The sequence below is a fragment of the Bactrocera latifrons genome, unplaced genomic scaffold, assembly GCF_001853355.1.
Source record: "Bactrocera latifrons isolate USDA-ARS-PBARC rearing strain unplaced genomic scaffold, ASM185335v1 scaffold_20, whole genome shotgun sequence".
Taxonomy (NCBI): Eukaryota; Metazoa; Arthropoda; class Insecta; order Diptera; family Tephritidae; genus Bactrocera; species Bactrocera latifrons.
The window spans coordinates 1,337,252-1,345,631 of record NW_017535519.1 but is presented as its reverse complement, the minus strand read 5'-3'; the positions used below and the strand labels follow the sequence as shown (position 1 = coordinate 1,345,631).

The window sequence follows — 8,380 nt, the reverse complement described above, 5'->3', positions numbered from 1 at the left end:
TTTTACTGACTTTTTTGAGTGAAGTATTAATCTTCTTTTAATCGAAGAGTAGCTTTGGCTTGTTAGAAGTTTCACTAAACGCAGACTATCAAATATTTATGAGTAAACTACATTGTCACAGCACTGAAGTCTGTTTTAAGAAGATACATAGTTTAGTTCTTAAAAGTTATGGGGAGTTTTTGTAGATGTCACTTCTAAATTTTAGCCACATTGCCGACAATCATGACCAATAACACATGCGTCTAATTATTAAAGAAAAACTAAGAGTTGGGCTAAAAAGTTGGTAGACTGATATATAGATGGTACTAATAATATAATATTAAAACCAGTCAGCCTCAACCTTTGAAAGATACGAGTACAATTTTGACAGTTGTCGAACTATAGTTTAAGATATATATATATATATGTAGCAACTTGTGTTGGTTAAAAAAAAATGGATTAAAACTCATTTCATGTGTTCTAAAACCCTGCTTTTTAAGGGAAAATACTGTTGGTGTCTAGGTTCGGATTGATCAATAATATTTGGACTCTGCTGCAGGAAAATTCACCGCTGAAAACTGCTTTGCTAAGTTTGAACGAGGCGAAATGAGCATCGAGAACGATGAAAGCGTTCACTAAAAAGGCTTATCAAAAAAAACATCAAAAAAAGATGCAAAATATTTTCGGATGCCCGTAAAGTAAAGTTGTTCGAGATAGCAGGCACTCTAAACATATCAGCTGAACGTGTACATCATATCATTCACGAATATTTGGGTATGAGAAAGCTCTGACCTTTGAAAAAAAAAACAACCACGGGTTAATGATTCGGAGAAATATTGGGAGATGTTCAAGCATAATAAGCTCAGGCTTTGCGTCTACATGTGACAGTAGATGAAACATGGCTCTATCATTTCACTCCGAAGTCTAACCGAGTGGACTGCACACGACAAACGCGCTGCAAAGCGTGTAAAAATGAAACAGTTGGTTATTTTGGGATGCGCATGGCTTCATTTTTATTCACTACCTTGAAATAGGAAGAACTGTCAACCACTATTACATATGGTAAATGGAGCATAATTGGAAAATAAAAAAAAAGTATTTCAACAAAATAACGCACCGTGTCAAGATATTGATTTGTGAATACGATATTGATTTGCGACACGTTCAAAATTGGGCTTCAAAAAGCTTCCGATCAATCCATCGTATTGTCCAGATCTGGTCCCCTGTGACTATTTCTTGTTCTCAGACCACAAGAGAAAGCTCGCTGGGGAAAAATTTTGAAGAGGTAATCGCAGAAACTGAGGCTTATTTTGAAACTTAAGGGCGGAGCCTGATTTAGAAGCTTCGAAAATCGATTATTTTTTACTTAAATCTCTTTAAAATTAATCTAAGAATATGTCCCCAAACTTTTAGACGGGAATTTTAAATATTTTCGAAGCTAGAAGGAAAGTAGTGACCGAACGTCTAGCAGATATCTATATGAGCGATTGGGCAGAAAGCGAAAACTTTGACGCGCGATTTCTCGGTTTTTCATTTTTACGATTTTTTTAATCTTAAAAAAAGCTAAACGTAGTATGGAATTGGGGCAAAGTTTATTATCTTTGTCATTAAATTATCTTCTATTTAAAATTAAACTAAAAAAGCAGGAAAAGTCAATTTTGAACATATTTTTAAACATAAACTAAAATTTTTCTAAAGTTTTACACTTTTTTTGGAACTTTTTTAGTTTAATTAGAAGATATATATTTTTTTTCAATATGAATACTTTTGAATTTTTTGTTTCCGATAGAAATTGCGACCTGCAGCCTGCCCGCCGTCCGAAAAATGCATATGCGAGATCCATCGGGCAATTGCTTCCCAAAGGCAAAATATCAAAGATTTCATATCCAAAAAATTTGTGAATAATGATTAAATATATAACTATAAACCCTAGAAATTTTGCTTTAATCACTTAAATCTTTACCTTCCAAAAAAATCCTCAAAAAAATCGATTTTTTGAAGCATCTAAACCAGGCTCACCCATTAAGACAAATGTATTATAAAAATGTTTGCCCGCTATAATCGTTGGATCGTCCTCGCTGATAACTATGTATATTGAATAACAAAATCATATTTTATCAAAAAATAAAATAAAATATCCATGTTAGCCTACGAACTTTTCAGCCTCCCCCGTTATGATGTTGAATTTGAAATTAATATATTGTCTTTTTTACACGTATGTAAATAGGGTTTACCAATCAGCCAGTTGATTTTCGTAGGCTTTTTGACAGCTGTTATTTAATTTACACTCAGTTTGGTTTACTTTTCATAATAAAAAGAGTTTTGTTCAATGAAGATGCTCACTTTTTGGTTGAATGAAAACTGAGCCATGATTAAGGACTTTTTCGTGCCTGAATTGGAGGGTGTTGATCTGGACGACCTTTGGTTTGGAAAGTAATATTAAGTCATGATTAAGGACTTTTACGTGCCTGAATTGGAGGGTGTTAATATGCAGCATCATGATCATGCAACCAACGAAACTATTAATTTATAAAAGTAAACTTTTAGTGAGCGCGTTAACTTGTGTCATGAGCCTGTGGCGTGCCTTGGATTTTTTGGGATTGGAGGAAGTCGCTTGTCTGCGCAGATAACCCGAAACTATTGACGTCTAGAAGGAGAATATGCGAAGCGTTATTTCAGATAAAAATTCCTGCAAAAATTGATAAAAATTAGGCCTATCGGCTGTAATTTATCCGAGCAAGCCACGGCGGTCATTTGATTGCAACGGCGAGTTTGTATGCCGGCTCAAACTTATACAGCCCGTTTAAGATATAAAAAATTAAGTACTTGGAATTACACTGACAACTTTATTAGCGTAAACAGAATATAAATATTCTCAACTAATAAAGGTGACGGATTTTTTGCACATTGGAATATTAACTACCTTTCAGAATTACAAAAAAAAAAAAATTATATTAAATACTATAATGCAATTTTCGAAAAAAATATGACAAAAATATTGTTTTGATCTTTATAATAGTGCAACAATGTACATTGTTATGTATTAATTCAAATTAATTTCTTGTATTATATTAAAGCTTTAATGTGTATACATGAACTAACAATAACGCCTAAAAGTAGGCAATGACTAAAAGAAGCTGGCAAAAGACAGTGCTGTAGTTAGAATATATACACTTAGGAGTCTAATGTTGAAATTTTTAAAACTCCGTACTTTTTTTCTTTTGTACCTATTTTTGCAAACAACTTCTAGCCTTACTTTTAAAACATACACTACACTAATATCTTTACAGCACTAATGAATAGCAAAAAAATCTAATTTGCATCTTTCATCAGGCCATTTTCTCAGGGAAGTGTAGTGAAAGTGTTGAATAACAAAGTTGTATGACTTATTTACAGCCATTGCTGTCATGCACACCTTCAGCAATGCGACACCCAGCATTTTAGCGACGGTCACAAACCCACGACTGACTAAGTGCCGAACGTTGTCGTAAGCACGTAAATAATATGGAAATACCCTCTTACCCACCATACACCGCACCCATGTGACATACAAATTTATAGCTTATTCAATTAGGAGAAGCTTTGGACATGCCCAAAGCTTCAGTGATGAGTGTTGATGAGTGCATTAGCCCAACAATGAGTGAAGAGTGAATATGACATTTAATGTTTTCTTTTCAACACATGTCATAAGTCCATAACGGTAATTAGCTAAGATGCTTTAGTGTTCGCAGCGTGACGGCAGAGCGACTCATTCTCTACAACATTTGTATATGGCGACGGTGTCAACAATTAGGTGTTGCTCACGTTACTCCCGCTTTTTCGAACGTATTCACCTTGACTCGCCTATATGTGACGGTTGTACGCGCTGCCACAATTTTTATCGCTGAGTTGAATAACTGGCGAAGTGGCTGGAATTCACACATTTTGTTGTAGTTCGAAGTTTAAGTGGCGCGTCGATTAAGTCACCAAAGATGGCGGAATTTCTTAAAAGTTGCGAAGTCTTACCTGTAAATACAAAGAAAAGAGAAATTGTATTTAAACACGAAAACACTGATCTATAGAAATAAATATATTTACAACAAAAAATAAGGGGTCTTAAAATTTACTTTATGCATTTAATTTTACTGTGCTCCTCCTCAACTTTACCAACTACCGCGTGCAATGTACTTCCGCAAAGTTTCGCTTGGCTCCCATTTTGCAGCCAGTCAACAATATTATGTAAATAGAAGTCAAGAGTCAAGCTATTTTCTAGCGCTTATGGGCTAAGTCCAGCATACGCGCAAATCAGTCAAACATCTTTAGTGCCTCGCGTTGCCGATCACTGCGCACAGACGAAGTAGTGCAACGGCGAAGACGTCGTAGCAGTCGTTGAATGACCGTTAACCGTGCGCGGCCAGCTGATCGCAGGCATCTTTTGTAGCAGTTGAAAGCGTTGCCGGATAATTGGTTGCGCGCCAGTTAATGAATCACGAATCAATCAAGCATTGAATTTAATGATATTATTACCGGTTCAAATGTTGCAGCACACTCATTCCCCATTAGGGGACTAAGCAGAAAATTTGCGCTAAATTGAAGCAGTGTCTACATGAATTTATCAATTTAAGGCTGCCAACAATTGTAGGTGGGCGCATAGTAAGTGGTAATTGTTAAATTTACGGTGAAGGTCTGTGGAAGTAATGGTGGTAACGAGAAGCGGAGTATGAGGCAGTAAAAGGAAATAGATGCATAAACAATAAACTAATGGATAGGTCTTCAAATAAGTCGAGCTGTAAAATATTTACTTTTTATTTTAAATTTGGTAGTAAAAATTTCACCCTTTTAGGAAAACGCGTGATGCGCTTTGGTGCTGTTCGAAATATTAGTTTGTCAAAAAAGTCTTGCGGTATTTTCGCTAGTTGGCGCTGAGAGCGCGTAGTTCTAGTTTTATTCGTCGCATCGGGTCATGTTGTACCTTTTTGGAAAGCTCATTTCACCTAATATATAATTCATCATGCCAAAACACTGGATCAATCGTATTTAGACACAAAATCGTGAAAATTAAAAAAAAAAAAAATACATTAACTTTAGCTGCTCTGAAGCTATAGTACGCAGAGGTGTATTTTTTTTATAGCTTAAGAGGGTGCAAAAACAAGATCTTTAACTTGATTTTTTTTACATATGGGGTATTCACAACCTGTCTTAAATCGTAAAGTCGTAAAATTTTAAATTTTTACACTTTTTTAAAAAAAATGTGTTGTTGGATTACATACAAAAATGAGTTTACACATTTACAATTCTCAATACTATGTTTTCGAATCGTTTTAACTTCTGACTTTAAGAGACATGTGAAAACCCTAATTTTTCTTTAAACAAGTGTAAAAATTTAAAATTTTACGACTTTACGATGCTCTAAGACAGTTCGTGAACGCCCCTATAGATTTTACATAGAAAGCTTCCTGCAAAATTACTTGGCGCTTTCAGCAAATTTTTTTAAGCTTTGCGTTGAAGCTTTTCATAAAATCTATCTATTCAAGTTTTACAATGAAAGCTTCTTGTAAACTTGCACATTACAGATTTCAAAGTATGTACATTAGATTTTACATTTACATTTAAAATTTCTCGGGAATAACTTTGTGCTTTCAACCATTTTTGGTAAAAGCTTTGCATTGCAGCTTTTCATAAAATCGATTGGAGCTTGAAAATTTACGATTATTAAAACATATTGAAACTTTAGACCACTCTTCACTGAAAGTTTCTATTGAAGCTTTCATAAAATCTGGTACTTTTCCATTGATAACTTCTTGAAAAATAGAGTTGCCAGCAATTTAGTGAAACTCAGTGAAATGTTTGCATTGTAGCTTTCCACAAAACCGAATCGAGCATTTATTGAAATGTTTTTTAAAAACATGCACAGTGGTGTATTCGACCACTTTTAGTGCAAGCTTTACATTAAAGCATTTCACAAATTGAGCGCAACTTTTATATTAAAAGCTTCTCGAAAAATATTTGCATTGCACGCTTTTTGAAAAATGAAATAATGGAGCCTTCAACTATTTTTCAGTGAAAAGCTTTGCAATGAAGTTGGCTTTATGTTTTAACAAGTATGGAAGGGCTAAGTTCGGGTGTCACCGAACATTTTATACTCTCGCATGATAAAGTGATAATCGAGATTTCAGGCGTGGTTGTGAACCGATTTCACCCACATGGGTACATGTCATCACGGTGTTAAGAAAATATTATATACCGAATTTCATTGAAATCGGTTGAGTACTTCCTGAGATATGGTTTTTGATCCATAAGTGGGCGACGCCACGCCCATTTTCAATTTAAAAAAAAAACCTGGATGCAGCTTCCTTCTGACATTTCTTCCGTAAAATTTAGTGTTTCTGACGTTTTTTGTTAGTCGGTTAACGCACTTTTAGTGATTTTCAACATAACCTTTGTATGGGAGGTGGGCGTGGTTATTATCCGATTTCTTCCATTTTTGAACTGTATATGGAAGTGCCTAGAAGAAACGAATATATACAGTTTGGTTGACAGAGCTATAGTAGTTTTCGAGATATGTACAAAAAAGTTAGTAGGGGSCGGGGCCACGCCCACTTTTCCAAAAAAATGACGTCCAAATATGCCACTCCCTAGTGCGATCCTTTGTGCCAAATTTTTTTAATATCTTTATTTACGGCTTAGTTATGACATTTTATAGGTTTTCGGTTTCCGCCATTTTGTGGGCGTGGCAACTTAACCTTCTTATGGAGCCAAGAAATACGTGTACCAAGTTTCATCATGATATTTCAATTTTTACTCAAGTTACAGCTTGCACAGATAGACGCACAGACGGACAGACATACATCCGGATTTCAACTCTACTCGTCACCCTGATCACTTTGGTATATATAACCCTATATCTGACTCTTTTAGTTTTAGGACTTACAAACAACCGTTATGTGAACAAAACTATAATACTCTCTTTAGCAACTTTGTTGCGAGAGTATAAAAATTTAGTTAAATTAAGGTAGTATAAAATGTTAACTATAGCTATCTTTAATAACTTTTAGCACAACGATTTTGTATGGTTTTAGTAAAGGCTGAATTTAAAATCGATGTTTTTGTTATTTGCAAAGCTTATAGTTATTAATTTCATTTTTATATTTACAATTTGCTTATGTAATTTTATACTATTTTTTAGATTGAAATTTTTTAATAATATCTGGCAACGCTACATGATATCTTTTATGTTTACGATTTATTGTTACATCAATAACTGCCGGAGCACTAGCCGAGTTTTAATGAAGAGACAGGAAAAAATTGGAAAAATGTTAAATAGCGGTATATGTTAATAAGCACATACACACATATGTTTATTTACATACATATGTATCTATACAAGTGTGCGAATTTGACGTAATCGAAACGTTCAGGGAACTGTGTATAAAAGATGAAAAAGAAGAGCACGGAACAGAAAGCAACAAACTAAAGCCTTGTCAATATGTTGAGAATGAAAACAAAGGAAATCCACATACACATACATAAGTATATCATCATATGCCATTGTTGCCGAACAAGTCGCTTTACCTGTTGTCTGCACATCCCGCTGCCTGGGAATTTGGGTCATTAAAAGACAACATCTGTCGTCTACCAAATAACTGTGTATGAACACAGCATCGCCGTTAACTCCACAATGTAAGCGATACAACGACGTAATGACAACAACAACAATAAACCCAAAAACTATAATAATACGCAATGCAAACAATAATCATGCATATTGTCGCGCAATCAGTGAGCTGCTAAACAAATGATTGCAACAACAGCAACACTCACGCACACGTATACACGTATGTGTAGCATGGCAGATTTACGTACGTGCCTTCACTCACAAACCACATTGACAGCAGATAACCAAAAGTCAACGAAACAAAATTATACGTACGAAACCGTAGCGGCTGCCAACGAAAAGCTGCTGAATAACCAAGTGCCTAGGCATGTAAGTATGTAATGACATGACGAAAATAACGCGCCAATTCGTATAAGTATGCTCTGTGACCCAGATAGCCGATTGCGGGTGCTGACTTCAACGCATCCATAAGTATGGTCTCGGCGAAAAGCCGGTTCAATGCAGCACCATCACAAACACGCTTGGACTTGCGAAAGTACATATTTATTTACATACGTATATATGTATAACACTAACATTTGGTAAAATACGTGGGTCACCGAATAGATAGTGGTTTCATTTTATATGTTTATTAATATTTTATTGTTATAAAATTATTGAAAAATATCTAATAAATAAAAGAAGTAGAGATCTTATTTTTTTAGTGTAAAACAGAACAAGTAAGGAAGGGCTAAGTTCGGGTGTCACCGAACATTTTATACTCTCGCATGATAAAGTGATAATCGAGATTTCAGGCGTGGTTGTGAA

At 34.9% G+C, this 8,380-nt stretch overlaps 1 protein-coding gene across 2 annotated transcripts in view; it reads right to left on the bottom strand.

Annotated features, from left to right (window-relative positions):
• Window positions 1–8,380, bottom strand: part of LOC108968019 (flotillin-2) — a 402,447-nt gene that overhangs the window by 250,155 nt on the left and 143,912 nt on the right. The gene's annotated exons all lie outside the window — the stretch shown is intronic.